Here is a 774-nt window from a genome sequence, read left to right on the forward strand (position 1 = left end):
TCCGAACTTAGCCGCTTAACACGATAACTTATTCAGTTCGAGTATGGAGCCATTATACTCCAATTATGCTCCCACACCAAGAACAAAATTCAGGTCCTGAGTTTCATCATCATCGCACAACTTTTACTAACCTCACCAAGTTTTGTGTAAATTTGTGGGCTTATGTTGAAGTTATACCTATTTTTGTGGTTTAAACAAAAATCCCAAGTCTAAACGAGGTAAAGGTGAATTTAAATGTATTTGTTGCCTTAAAAATTCGTATTATAGTTTTTCAAAAAGTGCAAGTAACGATTATAAACTTTGTTCCTGCAAAAAATACAATTTATTAAAAAAGAAATAAGCCGTAATTCAATCGGGTATGTTCGATTGGTCTCAGATTTTTTTCGTACATATCGGTTGTCTTTTTGTTCCCTTTATTCATAAAATCCTTTAATATTTTGTATTTATGCATTTTTTTTTATTTCTAACAATGAGATCCTTTAACTTTTTTCTAAAAAAAAAACTTAATTAAAAATAATTTAGAGGTAAATTTTTTTCTGTCAAAATATTCCAATAAGAATAAAAAAAACCTTTCAATTGAGACACACCTAGTTGAACAAAAATCATTTGAGTGGTTTTCAAGAAAATTGGAAAAATTGTTTCTATATAGTGGTATTTCCGGTCAGTAAATTTTATCGAAAAAGTTGCTATCAAACCCCAGCCGTATACCTGCTCTAAATAGCTAATTTCAGTTTCGGAAACTCCTTACTTTGTCACAAATAAAATCATACATAA

The sequence above is a fragment of the Halyomorpha halys genome, unplaced genomic scaffold (assembly GCF_000696795.3).
Source record: "Halyomorpha halys isolate HHAL.00 unplaced genomic scaffold, Hhal_1.1 Scaffold521.1, whole genome shotgun sequence".
Taxonomy (NCBI): domain Eukaryota; kingdom Metazoa; phylum Arthropoda; class Insecta; order Hemiptera; family Pentatomidae; genus Halyomorpha; species Halyomorpha halys.